This window comes from Saccopteryx bilineata, chromosome 2 (genome assembly GCF_036850765.1).
Source record: "Saccopteryx bilineata isolate mSacBil1 chromosome 2, mSacBil1_pri_phased_curated, whole genome shotgun sequence".
NCBI lineage: Eukaryota > Metazoa > Chordata > Mammalia > Chiroptera > Emballonuridae > Saccopteryx > Saccopteryx bilineata.
In genome coordinates, this window is record NC_089491.1 from 332596665 (window position 1) to 332615155 (window position 18491).

General features: G+C 38.5%; 1 protein-coding gene and 1 non-coding gene across 2 annotated transcripts in view; one reads left to right on the plus strand and one right to left on the minus strand.

Annotated features, from left to right (window-relative positions):
* SND1 (staphylococcal nuclease and tudor domain containing 1) overlaps nt 1–18491 on the plus strand; it is a 445599-nt gene that overhangs the window by 119470 nt on the left and 307638 nt on the right. The window lies entirely within an intron of this gene.
* Nucleotides 10349–10424, minus strand: TRNAS-AGA (transfer RNA serine (anticodon AGA)). The gene has a single exon. It is a non-coding gene; the product is annotated as a tRNA-Ser (tRNA).

The following is an 18491-nucleotide window of genomic DNA, read 5'->3' on the forward strand; positions in this document are numbered from 1 at the left end:
TTTGACTCTGTGGTTTTATTAGTCTGTCCTGCTTATTTATTACTTGAGAGCTGGTGACGAATGGGTAAGAAATGGACTTTAAAGGACACAGCTAGTTTTTGTCTGAAACCAGCCTGTCACTAGTTCTGAGACATTAAGAGGATAACTAAATTTAAATGGTTTTGAATTTGTAAAATGGACATTATAATGATGACTTTTCTTAGTTGCTGTGTAGTAAATGAGAAGGAATAAGATAATACCTAGGAAGAGACATTTAATAATCATTCTTACGTTCTTTTTTTTTTTTTTACTTTCTAGAGAAATTTGATCACCAACTCAGTATTTTTTTACTTTAATGCTGTTAATTTTAAACTCTCTTAGCTTTGCTAAGGACAGTCAGCTATCTGCATACATGACAATAAGAAAAATTAGTCAAGAGGTTAATGTGTAACTTTGTAAATGTCTCTAAAGACACCTCTTTCTATGTTTTGTCATTCTATCTTTTTTGCCATTATTAAGGAACTTCTACAAAAGATTCTTTTTATATTATCTCTATATCTTAGTTATTTGAAGTGCTAGTTAAGGGAATGCCTGATAGTGTCTCCTTTCTTTAGTTGTTTCTTCATACCTTCAAGCATTGAGACCCTACCATGTGTCCAGGTATTTACCAATTGCTGGTATTGTAACAGCATGGACTTGAACTAGAAACTGCATTATAATTGTTTGCAGATTGTGTTCTAAACAAATTAGTACATCTGGAATTTCCATTTATAGCATAATAATTTATTTATTTATTTATTTTTACAGGGACAGAGAGAGAGAGAGGGATAGATAGGGACAGACAGACTGGAACGGAGAGAGATGAGAAGCATCAATCATCAGTTTTTTGTTGCGACACCTTAGTTGTTCATTGATTGCTTTCTCATATGCGCCTTGATTGTGAGGCTACAGCAGACCAAGTAAACCCTTGCTCAAGCCAGCGACCTTGGGTCCAAGCTGATGAGCTTTTGCTCAAGCCAGATGAGCCCGCGCTCAAGCTGCCCACCTCAGGGTCTCGAACCTGGGTCCTGCACACTCCAGTCCGACGCTTTATGCACTGTGCCATCGCCTGGTCAGGCTATTGCATAATAATTTAAAAAGTACAAAAAGATTTCAAGTGATTTATTGCTCTTCATATATACTTTAACTAGGACGTCTGGAAGTCACCATTTTTATCGAATCTCCATATGGTTTTCTAGGCCACTTACCATGACCAACTTGGCCACCAAGTGTAGGATTAGCATGCTATAGAATTGTCAATACTTTGCCTGACTCTAATTATAATTTAACTTCCCTTACTTTAACTAATTTTTGACCAAACCCAAAGAAATTTTTTTATGTGAAGGTTTTGGGAAGGGAAGTGCTCTTAACGGTTACATGTAAATTCCTTTATTAAAGCAAAACCCAAGACACTAGGGCAGTGGTTCTCAAGGTGTGCGCCAGGGTGCACTGGTGCACCCTAGAAGATTCCAGGTGCGTCCTATGGTATTCCAGAGAAATATGTGCCTGTTGGGGACCAAAAAACCAACAGGGTTTTGGGAGTTTAGATTTCTGGGGGACAGAGGTGTGGGAAATTGGCTGTAAGCTGACAGTCTGCCCAACCCCCACCTCACTTGCAAAAGGCTGTTAAGCTATGGTGCTGGATTGTTTACACTACCCCCCATGTATCCCGAAAAGACTGGAGGCAAGTTTCTTCTATCCTTTGTTTGGTGTAAAGTTAAGATGATACGTATGGCGGGGGTTTTGGATTGATGATTAAACATTAGGAATTGTCTCTTGAATACTTTTGGATTTCTATAAAAGAAGAATATGTGGCAATATCTAAAATAGCTTTGAACATATTACTACAATTTTCAACATCCTATTTATGTGAATTTGGATTTTCTACCCTCAACACAATTAAGAGTAAAAAGAGAGGAATTCTTCAATGTATTGATGAGAAATGAGAGTTTGCCTTTCAAATATATGCCGAAACATGGAAGAAATTACTAGGACACATCAGGCTCATATTTTTTATAAAGACAAGAATGAAAAAACAACACATTTGTGCCAGGACCTGCTGAATTTACTAAGTCTTACTAAGAATGTATCTATATATAAAAAAACTTTTTTGTCGTTTTTAAAAATTTTTTAACCCCTCTTTTTTACGAATTCTAAAAAGCATAACTCAAAAAATGTAACATAAAAATGTTTTTTAATGTCAGAATAAATTTAATTTTGTCGTATTTATTTTGTTTATTATAAAAGCACGTTTGGACTTTATATTTTTTTCTTTAATATTTGACTTAATTATTATAACATATTTCTCAGAAATTTGTATATGGTGTGCGTACAATTATTTGTAGGATTTTAAATGCACCCCGACTCCAAAATGTTTGAGAACCACTGCACTACTAGGGCTTAATACCTGGTGCTGTCCATGGTGGTCAATTGACTAGCTGTAGTGCTGTGGATTATTTTTTAATTTTGAGGTGAGAAAGCTGTGGCCACCGTCTCATATGGTGTATTTGTGGATACTTTATCTCCTTGATTAACTGAGAAAGTGTCAGCTAAGGGAGGAAAGCTAAGCCAAAAACAAACAAACAAACAAACAAACAAACAAACAATGTGCCAAGGATAGGTGATTTATAGAGCCACAGGCATTTAAAAGAAATACATAGTCCGGTTTAAACCGTTCTGTAATATTCACCAATCTCATCCATCCTGTTTCTCTATCTCATCAGCTTTGATAACCAGGAAGTTGTAGTTTGATTAAATTTCTTTATCCACAGTTAAAAGCTACCATTTGTCAGTCTTACTGGTCATTTCACATCATTTTTAACACCATTTTTTCCTTGAAAGCTGTTAAATTTAGCTTCATCTTTCTTATTTGTTCAAAGCCCTTGTGTCTTTTTAAATGCTTCTGTTACAGCTTTTCTTTGAAGGCACATTTCTTGTATAGCAGCTGAAATGGTTTAGTATTCTTCAAAGGTTTGTATCTTGATACATTGTTGTGCAAAACTACTGGCTGTTATTGAGCATTCTCAAGAATTGTGTTCCAGAGATTAATTGATGTAAGATTAAATTGTATATGTTTGCTATTGATGCTCAGAAATATCCAGAAGTCTCATTTATAATTAGTCTTGTAATATGATAGAAAGAGCTTTGGTATAAGAGCTCTAGATTCCCTCCCTTGATTTACTTGTTTTTTGGCCACAGATGAAAACTATAACCTCATGGAGCTTGACCTCATTATCTATAAATGGAAGAGTTTGGACTAGATCGGGAAGAGCACGAACATGCTCTCAGGTGTCAGATTGTAACTGCATTTCATTTATGGCAGCCCTAGCAAACTAGCACAGACTAAATGGCTTACACAACAGAAATTTATTTTTTACAGTTCTGGGGGTTAGAAGTCCAAGATCAAGGTAGTGTTGAGTTTGGGTTCTTCTCAGGCTTCTCTCCGTGGTTTGCAGGTCACTGTAGTCGGCTTCCTCTTTCCATGCTTGTCCCTCTCTGTACATGTGTGACCATGGAGTCTTTCTAAACTCCTCTTATAAGGACAACTTACCAATGAGGACCCACCCTCCTCTCCTCATTTTATAGCTTAATCATCTATATAAGGCCTTATTTCCAAATACAGGCACATTCTGAGGTTCAGTATATGAATTTGGGGAGACACAGTTGAGTGCATAACAGTAACCTAAGTCAAGCAGCAGAGAAGACTTTGCCTTAGGCTGTATGTCTACAACTATGACTGAGCCCCAAGTTAGGCGTGACACATGATGCTGGCTCTCATCTGAAGAAGACCTGGCACTCTTACCTAAATTCAAAGTTGAACTCATAGCTATTACACGTTTGTGAATTTTTCTTTATTTTATTTTCAAAGAATAATTGTGAAAGAAATTAGATCTGCAGTGGCATCTTATATCCTTTGGGGTTGGGTCCAAGTAGAGAGATGTGGGTGGCTTTGTAATTTGTGCATAATCTTTATCTGAGTAGTCACTTTCTTTAAGCTCTGTTTAAGAAAAGGATTCAGAGGAAGATCCAAGCTTTGTACCCGAAGATACTCACTATATAGCACAATCTCAGAAAAAGTATAAGTAGTCTAAAGAGCCAGAAACCAGGGCTCAGTTAAGTAAATTCCGGAATATCTATGATCCATTAAGATTTTTAAAAATTGAATGATTGCTTTTAGTACAGTGTAGAAGTATTGAATATACAGTTTGAATTTTTACTTATGTATAACTATGCCTTTCAATTTTGAATCTACCAAAATTAGAAAGATTATATGTCTACTGAGAAGATTATTTAGGTTAAGTGTCAAGTGAACAAAATGTCAAAGAGGAGTCTATTTGTACTACAATTATAATTATATAAAAACATTAGCATAGAGCCTAAAGGAGCATAGACCGAATGGAAACTGCTTTTAGAGCAACATTAAACAATTTTTTAATTGTTTTAGAGCAACATTAAACAAATACTAGAGTGAATTTTTTCATTTTATTTTTTCCCCCAGATTTGTCTATATTAATATTAGTGAGTCTCCTGTCTTCACAGTAGGGCTCTCCTGAATTGGGCCTCTCTTATGCTGTCAGTAACTCTAGTTTCTCTCTTGACTTTCTCTAAAATAGTGCTGCTCACACTTTTTGGTTTGAGGACTCCTTCATATTACTAAAAATTATTGAGGACACAAAGAACTTTTGTTAATGTGGAATAATTATATCTATTGGTACCTACTGTATTAGAAATAAAACAGACATTGTACAATATTTTTTTAAAAAACAAGCCTGTTTTTATATGTTAATATAAATAATTTTTATGAAAAATAACTATTTTCCAAAAAATTTGTGCGACAGTCCTTTTTTTTGCAAACCTGTTTGATGTGTGGCTTAGCTTTAGTAGAAGACAGCTGGAATCATATATCGGCTTCTGCATTTTTCCTGTTTTATGTTACTTCGGTGGGAAAATTTGAAGAAATATTAGCTTCACACATATACATATATAGTTGGAAAGGGAGGAAGAGAGAGGAGTAGGTGTCTTTGGCGGACACTTTGAGAATTGCAGCTGTAAAACAATCATATTTCCTATGTGACATTGTGAATCATATTGAATGTGCTACTTGAACCTTGTAGAAATCTTGACTGAAGTATGTGTGGTTGTAGATTGTAGGTGGTGCTGTTGATGGAGGAAAGGCACCATCTATAAATCAGTATCTTCTGACAGTCCACTTATTTTGTGCTCTTACAGTTGAGACTTAGGTGAAAGTACTAGCCTAGAAGAGCAAATATGCTCTCTTTATACTTAGGGATGTTAAGACTCCTTGGAATTTTTAGCCTATTCTGTTTAGAGAACAGAAATACCGCATCTAAAATTGTCTATATCCTGTGAGGTCCTTGTTTAATGTGTATGATATCTGAACTTGTTCCTCTAGCCAGCATTAAGTTTGAGAAATAATAGCATTGTCCCCCAAACATGTTCAGGTGGCAGAACTAGAACTCCTGGCACATAAAAATATTTAGTGCTGTCATTTTAATTCAGGATAATTCTTCAGGTAGAAAATATATGTAAGTTATATAAAATGAAGTATATGTACACCAAAATATGCATTCTATTAATAGTAATCAACAGTAGTATAGTAACAGTAACTTGATATTGAGTCATTGATTTATTAACATTTGACATTTTATAGCAAGTGCTCTTTTTTATTAAAGAAAAACTTAGGGACAAAATCTTAAACTGAGACTATTCAGTTTACTAACTTAATTTTTGGTAATATTATTTTAAAGTGATGATAGCACTTTTCCCCTCCAATTTTGTTCTTTTTAAGATTGTGTGACTATTTGGGGTCTTTTATGGTTCCTTATAAATTTTTAGATTATTTGTTCTAGTTCTGTGAAAACCATCATTGGTAGTTTGATAGAAATTGCGCTTAATCCATAGCGTCGACATTTTAATGGTGTTAATTCTTCCTATCCATGAGCATAGTATACTCTTTCATTTATTTGTGGCTTCTTCAGTTTCTTTCTATCTTCTAATTTTCTGTGTACAGGTTTTTTACCTCCTTGATTAAATTTATTCCTGGGTATTTAATTTTTGATGCAATTGTAAATGAGATTGTCCTCTTAATTTCCTTTTCTTTTTTCTTAAGTAAGAAATGAAGAGGTAGAGAGACAGACTCCCATATGTGCCACAACCGGCTCCATCTGGAAAGCCCCCTATTGGGTGATGCTCTGTGTATCTGGGGCTGTTGTTTTGTTGCTCAACAACAGAGCTATGTTAGTGCCTGAGGCGAGGTAATAGAGCCATCCTCAGCATCCAGGACCAACTTGCTCCATCTGAGCCATGGCTGTGGGAGAGGAAGACAGAGAGAGAAAGAAGGAAGAAGGGAAGGGGTGGAGAAAGAGACGGTCACGTCTCTTGTGTACCCTGATTAGGAATCGAATCCAGGACATCCATATGCCAGGCTGATGATTTACCACTGAGCCAAATGGCCAGGGCCAAATTCCCTTTCTCATAGTTCATTCTCGCTGTACAAAAATGCCATCGATTTGTGACTATTTATTTGTATCCTGCTACTTTACTAATTGCTTATCAATTCTAGTAGTTTTTTTATGGATTCTTTAGGGTTCTTTACAATACAGTATTATGTCATCTGCAAATAATGACAGTTTTACTTCTTACTTTCCAATTTGGATACCTTTTATTTCTTCTTGTCTGATTGCTGAGGCTAGGACTTCCAGTACTATGTTGAGTAAGAGTGGTGAAAGTAGACATCATGTCTTATTCTTGATCTTAAGGGCAACGCTTGTGGTTTTTCCCTGTTGAGTATGATGTTAAGTGACACTTTTTGTACCTGTTTCAGAAGTACCAGTATTCTAGAAAAGCAGACTGAGACCTACTAAAATATATTGGCAAGGCCTATTAAGTCTAATTTCAAGAAATAATGTAATTAAATTAGTAGTTAATTCAAATCTGAATATTAGGGCTTTCACAATAGTATTCTGAAGGTTTCAACTGACTTTACCTATTGGTATTAAAAAATGTTTTATTTATTTTGCTGGAAGAGCTCTCTCCCACCCTTTTGCCCATTCCTAAATAATGTGTACTTTCACATTTCTTTTAGTTAGCTCCATTAAGTACGTGCAATGTGTGTTGTGTGTGTGTGTGTATTAAGTACTTTAATAGGGCAATTTGGCTTTGCATGGTCCTTAACTCTGGAAGGAACGTCACATTTTCATTAGGTTTCTGATGTGCTTTACAGATGGTGCTGAAAGCTTCTTCTGTTCTGGGCCTCCATCTTTAGTTTTCTTCTTACAGAGTCGAATAAGTAAACCAAACTAATCAGAACCTTGATGTACATGTAGCAGGCTGTTTTATCACAATGTAGTTTAATGTTTGTATATTGAAGCAAATTTTCAAAAATCCTCCCCTCCCCTCTTCTTTCTTGAAAAAATTTTCCTACATTTCTGTGTCAAAATGAACGATTTGGGATCAGAAAAAGAATAATTTGTAGGGTGGTACCAAATGATGTTTCAAGGACTGGTCTGTAGGATCAGATGTGGGTTTTTCAAATTGGAACCTTTTCTAATGGGCCTTTGGGAAATGTCTTAGCTAAATTGCAACAGTGACTGGTGAAGTCGATTGAGGTAAATTGCTCCCATTGCTGAGGGTTCAGAAACCAGGCAGTTGAAGCTAAAATTCCAGGAGAAGTCGGGTAGAACTATTGCATATGGTTTTCCTCTTGAATAGAGAAAAGGAAGCTGATGTCACTATTGATGAATGGGAGGAGCTTAAAGCCTGCTTTTGTAGTGAATTGGAATCATGCTCTTTGGGAGACTAAGGAGAAATTTATGAAAAACCCATCAGAATCAGTTTGGTGATTCTTTTTAACATTGGCTACGAATGCTATCTAAGAGCACGTGGGAAATCACTGGACTCTAGTAGTTTATATTGTAGGAAAGTACCACCAAGAAAGTTTGTTCCGTGCATATTCTATGAGCTGAGAGGTCAAGGGTTCCACAGGTAATTTCTTATTTCTCCTGAGCATTTTTGATTTGCATTTAGAAGAAACAAACCCAGCTTATTTGATTTTATGGCATTATGTTAAAATGGAGGCCATCAAGAAAGTATTTGTGATGGGTATTCTGATGACCTGTTTTATGTCTTTCCCAGACATCTACTGTGCATTTGAGAAAAGGCCCTTGAGCTCTCTGAAAAATGGGAAAAGTAATACGTTACAAATTTGTGTGACATCAGGACTTTTATAACTGATAAAACTCAGTGTTAACAGCATCTGTCTGTCCATTGTGTTGAATCTCTGGTAAGTGCAGAGAGCACTAAATTAAAGACCTAGCTTAAAACTTATTGAGGACTTTCTGAGCCGTGTTGGTGAGGTCCATTGTAAATGTCCAGGAACACAGCCTTTTGTGTGTTCTCACAATGGAGAGAATTTCTTGCATTTAGTTCTGTGTCTCTTGGAAATTCTTGTAGCCCTTTTAGGAGCTTAAATCTTTTATTTATCTAAGAGGATAATAGAATTGGTTGATGAGAATTGTGTAACCATAGCGTATTATAATGGCTGACTTAATATAATTTAGGTTTGCAGTTCTTTCAGACCCATTACAAGGTCACTTTTTAAAAAAGTGGTCTTGATCCTTAAAATTTTTTTTCTTTTTTTTAAAAATTTTATTTATTTCTTTTTATTTTTATTTTTCTGAAGTTGGAAACGGGGAGGCAGTCAGACAGACTCCTGCATGCGCCCGACCAGGATCCACCAGGCATGCCCACCAGAGGGCGATGCTCTGCCCATCTGGGGCCTCACTCTGTTGCAACCAGAGCCATTCTAGCGCTTGAGGCAGAGGCCATAGAGCCATCCTCAGCACCCGGGCCAACTTTGCTCCAATGGAGCCTTGGCTACAGGAGGGGAAGAGAGAGACAGAGAAGAAGGAGAGGGAGAAGGGTGGAGAAGCAGATGGGCGCTTCTCCTGTGTTCCCTGGCCAGGAATCAAACCCGGGACTCCTGCACACCAGGCTGATGCTCTACCACTGAGCCAACCAGCCAGGGAAAAAATTTTTTTCAGTTACAGTAGACAAATAATATTATATTAGTTTCAGGTGTACAACATAGTGCTTAAATATGTATATATAAGGTCTGCTGGAAAGTTCTGTCCGTTTTTGGAATAAAACAAAATACAAATTTTTCTTACCGTCAGTAAACTTTATTAAATAATATAATTGCCATTATTACTAATGATTTCTTGCCAGCGTGAAGGCAATTTGTATATCCCATTTTTGAAAAATGTTTTATCTTTTGATGTGAAAAATTGAACCAGTGCTTGTTTGATATCTTCTTCATTTTTGAATGTTTTGCCCTTCAAAAAATTTTGTAAGGACAAAAACAGGTGATAGTCGGAGGACACTAAGTCCGGGGAATATGGTGGATGCGACAGACATGCTTCTGTAGCATTTCTTCCTTGTTGAAATTTGTAAAAATTACAGCGGCTTAAATGAACTTTATCAGTAGCCATGGGTACACTATCGCTTCACACATAAGACTAACGTGAATCAACTTTTTTTAGTTAATTTGCTACGTCAGTGTGTATACATTAAGTGATAAAAATAGAGAGGCACATATGCACCAAATAAACATGTGCTTACGTGTCGAAACGTTGTGATAGAAACGGACAGAACTTTCTGGTAGACCTTATACTCTACAAAGTGATCACCCTGTTAAGTCTAGAACCTGTCATAAGATCACTGATCCATTTCTCTTTCTTTTCCCAAGCATTTGGGTGTTTTTTAGTATTTACATTTTACTATTACTTGGATGAATGAACTTGGCATAATATGATTAGAAAACCAAATTCACATTTAATGCCAAAGGTGGAAATTGCCATGGAATTGCTATGATGATGCCACTCTTTGCCTTCAAGAGTTAAAGCTTTGGACTACTGATGGGTTGATTCTGATATGTATGAACTCTCCTTATACAAATCATGGCTTAATAGTTCCTTTCTTAATGCTTTCCAAAATTATTCTTTTTCATTTTTCTGAAGCTGGAAACAGGGAGAGACAGTCAGACAGACTCCCGCATGCGCCCGACTGGGATCCACCCGGTACGCCCACCAGGGGCGACGCTCTGCCCACCAGGGGGCGATGCTCTACCCATCCTGGGCGTCGCCATATTGCGACCAGAGCCACTCTAGCGCCTGGGGCAGAGGCCAAGGAGCCATCCCCAGCGCCCGGGCCATCTTTGCTCCAATGGAGCCTCGGCTGCGGGAGGGGAAGAGAGAGACAGAGAGGAAAGTGCGGCGGAGGGGTGGAGAAGCAAATGGGCGCTTCTCCTGTGTGCCCTGGCCGGGAATCGAACCCGGGTCCTCCGCACTCTAGGCCGACGCTCTACCGCTGAGCCAACCAGCCAGGGCTCCAAAATTATTCTTGCCAAGAATGTGGTGCAACTAAATATTTTCCTTTTTCCTCATCACTCTGTCCATGTCTCATTTAGACTGAGTTCCTCCAGGCTCTAGTGCCTGTGTTCTGTGGTTTGTAAAGTGCCGTGTACTTTTATAGCCTCTATAAATAACAAAATATGGCTCGTGGCAATAACACTGTGGCAACCTACAGGTTTAGAGTCTATGAGAGACGGAGAGAGGGAGACATGTGTACCAAACATCTTGTGTACCAAACATCTGGGAGGCAAAACTATTCATCTCACACACATCAATAATGTTTCTGATTTCTGGTCATTTGTTAGTAAATGACATCTTTTATCTTTGGGGCATTTTATAGATAGAAACTAGGTATCATGCTGTTCCCCTTCTTTCCTCCTTTTAACATAGCAGAGATGGAGAAAGGCTGGTTTGCAGCTTGGTGAGATTTCCGACCTGTGTGCTAGGGGCCTAGCTTCCTAGCCTGATCTTCCTGGTGTCATGTCCCCCCACCCCCACCCCCACTCCCCAGTGGATCACTATAGATGTCATCACATGTTTGGGAGATGTGATGCTAGGAACTAGAAGCTATTTCTGTTACCCCTGTCAATATAGTTTGATAAAATGTAAATGTCTTTAAAATGGTAGACTTCCAATTAAAATGCTCCTGCAGGGAGTCTGTTTTGATAATGAAAGTGATTAAGAAGGCTCTATTTTTTCCATTGGAATGAATGTTCAGCCAAAATAGCTTTCTCTCTGTAATTGGACTCTGCTAATGAGGGTCTAATAACTCTTAGGTTCTAATAATGATTCTTATAATCTATTCACTATCTTTGGTGATCAGTGCTGGAGACTAGAGGACACAGTTTCTGGGTGATAGTGGCATATAGATTAATACCAACCACTTCCTTTTCTCCCTCATGCTAAGGAATAAACAGCCGTTTCTAGAGTTCAGTCTCTTCATCTGTATCTATCGCTTCAATGAACAAAACGTGGAAGACGATGGAAGTGAATATGCTGTAGTATATAACCTGGGCCATGAAATGAGCTAGAACAGTGTCAGAGATAGGCTGCCTTCTTATCTTTCAGCACCTCATTAACAGTCTGTCACCTCTATGATCAATGTTTGTGTTCTCTCTGATTTTAATGAACGTCTGTCCTTTCACTGTCTAATTTTCTACCTTGTTCATTGCTCATTCTCAAAGCACCTAGGTGTTTGTTTCGGATCACTTTTCCCTTATAACAAACTTGAGGTATAGCAGCGCCTCTAATTTGAGAACGAAGGCATTAGAGGTGCAAGTAACTGCCTTGGGTATGCTCAATGGCTCAGAAGGGTCATCCAGTTTTTACTTTGTCATTTAGGTTCATAATCTTTCCTTCCCTTTCTTTTGTCTCCTCCTTCCTTCCCTTCCTTTCTTCCTTTTTGGAGGGGGTACCCAGAGTTGATCCGAAGACTTCTTGGTGCACAGTGTACAATCTCTTATCACTGTGGCCTTGTTGGTGCAGCCATCCAAATAGAATAATTAGGGGGACTATTATAGAACAAAGGGGTGTTCTTGATATTTGAGTATTTTTAAGTGGAAGCATAAAACTAACTGAAGATTTATAGATGAGTCTTGTCTTTGTGAGCATGTTCTTGTGGTTGGAAGAGCCATTTTTCTCTGGTTTCAAACTTGAATAGATAATATTCGTATTCTCATAGCCAGTGAAATACAGGAAAGTTCTCTTTTATTTGAATATCAGAATAACAAATTACAGTTGAATTGTATCTTACTGGGAACCAGAGTCTAAGGTCTGAGTATGAGATAAAAACTGTGTATAGTGAAAATTACCCTCGAAAAATCACTTTATTGTCATTTTGTACAAACATAAGTGCTTCAGCATGGTCAGATGCATTGTCTAGGACCAGGAACAGTTTAAAATGATTTTTTTCTGAGTGGAACAGGGATGGATAGCTAACAATGTTTAACTTCCTACTCCTCACCCTTATCTCCTATCTTTCTCTTTGAGAAAATAGTTTTTTTTCTTAATAATTTTTTATTGAATTTATTGGGGTGATATTGGAGATTTCAGGTGTACTATCTGTATATTGTATTGAGTGTTCACCACCCCAGGTCAAGTCTCCTTCCATCACCATCTGCTCCCCTCCGCCCTCCCTCCTTTCCCTCCTACAATCCCCACACTGTTATCTGTGTCTATAAGGTTTTTTGTTTACTTAATCACTTCACCTTTTTTGTAATAAAACTGGAATACAGTGTTATTCCAATAAGTTTAATATTTATGTGAGGCAAATTCTTTGTCTTCATTGCATCTCTGGACTCTATAAGGATCTGACCCCGGAGAAGTGAATCCCATTAAACTCATATATATAGGAAGAGAATGAAGAGACTAGCCAAGGTCTTGATGCCATCATTTAAAATGTGTCAGCCACGGAACACAATTAACAGTGCTCAAGAAGGAGGAATTGGGTTTGTTTCTAGAAACCAAGAGCATTAGGTGGATGGTTTTTTTTTTTTTTTCCTGTACCTTTCCGAAGCTGGAAACGGGGAGAGACAGTCAGACAGACTCCCGCATGCGCCCGACCGGGATCCACCCGGCAAGCCCACCAGGGGCGACGCTCTGCCCACCAGGGGGTGATGCTCTGCCCCTCTGGGGCGTTGCTCCACCGCGACCAGAGCCACTCTAGCTCCTGGGGCAGAGGCCAAGGAGCCATCCCCAGCGCCTGGGCCATCTTCGCTCCAATGGAGCTTCAGCTGTGGGAGGGGAAGAGAGAAACAGAGAGGAAGGATGGGGAGGGGTGGAGAAGCAAATGGGCACCTCTCCTATGTGCCCTGGCCGGGAATCGAACCTGGGTCCCCCGCACGCCAGGCCGACGCTCTACCCCTGAGCCAACTGGCCAGGACCTCGGTGGATGTTTTAAGATTTGGCTATGCTGAACAACCGAACTCTGCTTTTTCAGAGTGACTAGCCAGGAGCCTGGCTGTCCACAGGTCAAGCAGGCAAATGCCCTTCTTTGCCCAGGGCAGGGGTAAACAGCCTTGCTCAGCTCTGTTGAATTCTTTGTGCCATAACAGAGTGACTTCGTACCTAGACTTCTGAGTTACTACTGAATACTAAGGGCTGTTTTGGTATTATCCTAGCAACATGTACAATTTATTCTGGTTATTTCTTTCTTTGAAAGTCCTGTCTGGTGTCTCTTTTGTTAGGTGTATTCTGACCAGTTTATTTACAGTCCTTGTCCAGCTCTCCTTATTCTATCTACCTTGTTCTCAAGTAGGGTTCTTTAAAACATCTTTTCCTTGTATAATGTTGGCAGATTATTTTTTTAAATGGTTTTTTGGTGGTATATATGTATGTATGTGTTTATATGAAATTCTCTAGTATGTGTCATCTAATGTCACTCCTTTTTTTATTATAGAGGCTGCTGTGGTAACTGGAAAAGTCCCCTTGTGTAGCACAGTATTAGACTGTGCATTGCTTAACCCTCTCTTGATTTTTTAACTCTCAGCCCATAATGATTTAAATAGTTTTGGACTCTTCCTGATAAGGTTATTTATGGGTCGGGCTGGCAGAATTCCACTGAAGCACATTAGCATCGCGTCGCCTCTGAGTTGAAGCGTTTATATAGAGATATCCTTCTGAATGGAGAGAGATGGAAATGCTTTAGAAACTCTTGCCCTGCCTGGCCTTCTAGCTTCATGCCACTTGCTGGAGTGCAGAATGCCAGGTGGTGAGTACCAGGTCGTAAACCCATAGAACTATGTTCATTCACACTTCATTCATCGCCTAGGTATTTCTCTAGCAGCTGTGGAGAACTTGAATATTTTTCAGCATTATTATGTTAGGTGGCACAAAGATATTTCTGAAAGTAGACGGGCTGGTGATGGTGGTGGTGGCTGAGTCAAGATAACAAAGTAAAGACAGTGTAGGGTAGAATGAAACTGTTTTAGGAGAGGCACGGAAACCAGAATGCCAATGAAATCCAGAGCAGGAAAGCTGAGGGTTGGGAGTGTGTAGCCTGATGGTGTTGTAACTGGAGCCAGCAGTAACGAGCACTTGCCATTTTGCATGTCACCCTGTGCCAGGCCCCAGGCCTCAGGCCCCAGGCAGGAGTTTTCCTGCGCTCTGTAACCGCTTACACACAAAGCCAAAGCCCTAGCAGGTGAACAGTTCATCATCTTTGCTTTGCATATCAGGAAACCAAAGCTTGGAAGGTTAAGTTACTGATGTAAGGCCAAACAGCTGGTAAGTAGAGCCCATGAGGTAGAGTCCGAACCTGGCCCAAAGACTGTACTTGTAACCACGACATCTTACTGTATTTAAGTTCTGTGGATTTTCAATTCAGTGCTTTATTTAGGTCACCAATTCTTTCAATTAAAAAAAGTGTGGTGAAATGAATGTGTTGAGTAATTTGTGTTGTGCTGAATGCTTATTGCTATTTCATGCTTTACACTTAATTGCTTCTATATGTTTATTGCTTAATTACATAAAACGCAATAGTTCTTTTATCATCTTTCTGCAAAACTGCCCCTTATTTATTATTACTTAAGCAGATAGAAAAAGCAAGAGAGTGTGCTAATTTTTAATTTTGGTGGCCAGTTGCTTTGGTAATGTTTTCTTTGTGAATGCACCGATACCTCATTTGGTTAAAGTGTCTGTCTTGTCAGAATGCAGCCATTCAGCGTGGTAACATCCAACAGCTGTCACTGCACGGCATCTTTTCCAGGCACCAGGTTGACGTCTGGACTCAGTCTTTTGTTGTAAGAGAAATGGTTCTTACTAATCGTGTTGTCACAGGATCATACATCAAACAGAGCTGGGGGCTCTGTGCCTCTGCCAGTTGCCTTCTGATCATTATTCACCCTTAGAAAATGATCAACTTGGGGACCACCGGCTATTTCTTGGCTACACACATTCTTGGTTTCCCAGAGGACCAAATTTAAGTTTCTGTATTTTTCCTAGATTGGTGTAAGTGATTTGGATGGGTGACATTTGGCTGAGCTGTAAGCTAGTTAGGTGCCTTCTCTGTTCATGCGCTTCCTTGTAATTGGCATGAGATATTCTTAACTGTTTGTGGTCCACCTGCAGGTAGAGTGGTTACCCTTGATATGAATGGTATGAAATAAGGGGTGGGAATAGCTATAAACCAATCAGATTTTTCAACTGTGATAGATGGAAAATTAAGCTTTACACTTACAAAATATATTCTGTCTTCTTGACTTTATTGGAAATATACCACATTTCTTTAATTCTTAAAAGATTTATCCTTTTTCATGCCCCGCATTTTAACATCTCTGATTTAAGGATGAAACTTGGTCATAATGGACAGCTTTATTTGTAGTGACGTATAAACTAATAAATAGTGCCTCTTAACATGTGGTGACTTAGGTTTGATTAAAGATGATGACTGTATTATGCATCATTAATTGGTTCTAACTCCTCTTGTGTCATCTATGTTTCTAATGACTTGGGAAATTGCTTGGTAAGGTTGGGACACCTCTGTTCCTTTGGTTCTGGCCTGGCCATATACTGTACTAACCGTGTCATTCACTCTTTGTCATTGGTGCATTTATACACTTGGGATAATTTATTTAACACTTCAGAGTTTAAGTAACATTTGAGAACTGTAGATGATGGAAAAAGATGCTATCTGTTTTAAATGCATGGGAAGCGTAGCCTTCTCAGATATAATAATGCGGAGAGACATTAGAGGAGGGGAGTAAAGCACATATTTCAGTGAAAGCTCATTTAGATTTAATGCTGTTTACTTTCACCAAGATAAAGAAGGAGCGGTAGCTGTGCCCTTGAATCTTAGAGACAGAGACCTGGAGGAGGCTGAGAGGCTGTGTCTTTTCTCAACAGTCAAGATGAGAGTTCAGCACCTCAGATGAATGGTCTTTTCCCATGTGAACAAAGGTTTAGTATTTCCTCACCCATTCTTTTATTTATTTTTTGACTGATTTTTAGATATAGAGAGAAACTTCAACTTGTTGCTCCACTTATTTATGCATTCTTGGTTGATTCTTGTATGTGTCCTGATGTGGATCGAACCCACAACCTTGGTGTATTGGGATGACACTAACCAACTGAGCTACCTGACCAGGGCTCCTCACCCATTCTTTAAGAATATTTTCCTATTCTTGAGAACCATTCTTGTAGATAGTGGGCTTTGTGCCCTCAGTTCTAGAGATGCCTCTTTATTTATATATATTACATATATTTGTATATGTGTTATACATGTAGTATATTTAAGTGGAAAACCATTACACCGTGTTTAAACTATATATGGTAATTTTTCAGATTGGAAGAAATGAACTATATTAGATCTGGTCTCTGTTTACAACAGCTCTAGATTCAGTCCTAAAACACTCACCATATTTTACTCGTTATTAGAAATCATCACAAACACAGTGCCCCAGATTCTCGTCTGTGCTTCCCATTGCTGGCAGATGTAGAGGGCATGTGAGAGGGCCACTTTGATGCTGATGTTTACATGCTGCCTGGAAATTATGGAACATGTAGTTTCCAGTTTTTAAATCACTAAGTAATATACTAACCAGACATCTCTGGGCACTGTCTGGTAAGCCAATCATGTGAACCAGAGATGTTTGTTTGCTACATTTGCTTTGATAATAGAATGAACACTCAGTTATCTTTCCATCTCTGAAAGGTCATTTGAATCTCAGACAATTTATGTCTTCAGTCTCTTCCTTAGTGACATAATAGGTCTAATTACTCAGTTACTACATATATTTCACTACTTAACTATGAAACCGTTTGCATTTGAAAATCTAGGGTGTTGGAATCAAATTTTTATGTTCTGAATTATGCCAAGCTTACGTGATTGGTAAACATTAGACAATTTGTCCTGAACTAAGAGTAAGTACATTCTAACAAGTGGTGTTCTGTGTGTGAGCAAATGAGTGTGTATACAGACACATTATACTTAATATATAATATCATAAAGCATCTTTATAATGATGATGGCTTCAAAGACCAAGATTGATACCCTCTTAGAAGCAAATTCACTTCTGAATTTTAAAAAGTTTTATTTTCTGGTTATAAAAGTAATGTTTCAGCCCCTAAAATTCCAGCAGTATATTTGAGAATAAAAATTTTTTTTTACTAATCGAAGGAAATTATGGATGGAATAAGAATGAGGGATGTTTGTTGCAAATATAATTTTGAAATTAGAGAAGAAAAAAAGGTAACCAATTTTTGCTTTTTGCTAACCATTTAGCAGTTTTTGAATCAAGGTGAAATGGCCACAAGTACGTATTTAGAAATGAAGATCTTTTTTGCTACATTAACTGAAATCCCACTTTCACTCATTACTGGCCCCTTGATGAGAATTTTACTTGTTAGATATTTGCTCCCTATTGTGGGTTGAATAGTGTCCCCCCTGAGAAAAAGATATGTTAAAGTTCTAATACTGAGTACCTGTGAATATGACATTATTTGGAAATAGGCTCTTTGCAGATGTAATTAAGTGTTAGATGAGGTCATACCAGATTAGAGTGGGCCCTAAATCCAATGACTGGTGTCCTCCTAAGAGGGTAGGACACGGGCACACACAGATGAAGGAAGCCATGTGATGACAGAGGCAGAGTAGAGTGATGCAGCTGCAAGGCAAGCATTGCCTAGGGTTCCTGGCAACTTCTAGAGAGAAACTAGAAGAGGCAGGAGGGATTCTTCCTCAGAGCCTCCAGAGGGAGCAAGCTTCAGCCAGTGCCTTGGGTTTTCAGTTTGTGTGGTTTTAAGCCACCAGTTCGTGGTCATTTTTTACGGTAGCCCTAGGAAACTAATACGTAAACTAATGCCCCCCCCCTTTTCACATTTTACATCTTGTGATTAAGAATGGCTTGCTTTTTAAAGAAACAAAACCCACACCGTTTTTAAGTGAACACCATTTTTGGCAAGGCATGTTAATTTGGATTTTCAAAATGTTGCTTTGAATGTTTCAATCAATCTTAAAAGAACTGGCATTTCTAGAAGCTGTGAGACCGGGCTAATTTCCACGCATTGTCTCTCGCCTATGTATAAGGTTTCCCTTCATGCTTCACT